A 420-nucleotide genomic window follows, 5' to 3' on the forward strand; every position below is an offset into this window, starting at 1 on the left:
CCGCAACACACGCCACAGACCGCTCCGGGCCTGAACAGGGTGTAATCACTGCTCAGTCCTATCCATTGTGGCTGCGGCGTTCGTGAAGCCCAGATAAATGGGCTGCCTGTTCCCAGTCCATAAATAATGTTCATCCGTCATACTACGGCATGGTAAATGAACCGCAGATTCTCCGGGTATTAATGAAATGAAAACACATTCTTCAACGGGTGGATCACGAGGGGGGGGAGACTGGGTCCCTCCCCCACCACAACCCCCCACCCCTTACCTCTCTAGCCCGGAAGTTATGCTGTACACAAATAACTTAGATTACTCCCATGCTGAAACAGATTCAAACCTAACTCTTTTAAGCGAGTTATTTAACGGCCCACGCGGCGACTCTCACTAACACACAATTTTTTTTTTTTTTTCGTGATAACA

The sequence above is a fragment of the Penaeus monodon genome, chromosome 30 (genome assembly GCF_015228065.2).
Source record: "Penaeus monodon isolate SGIC_2016 chromosome 30, NSTDA_Pmon_1, whole genome shotgun sequence".
In the NCBI taxonomy this organism is placed as follows: domain Eukaryota; kingdom Metazoa; phylum Arthropoda; class Malacostraca; order Decapoda; family Penaeidae; genus Penaeus; species Penaeus monodon.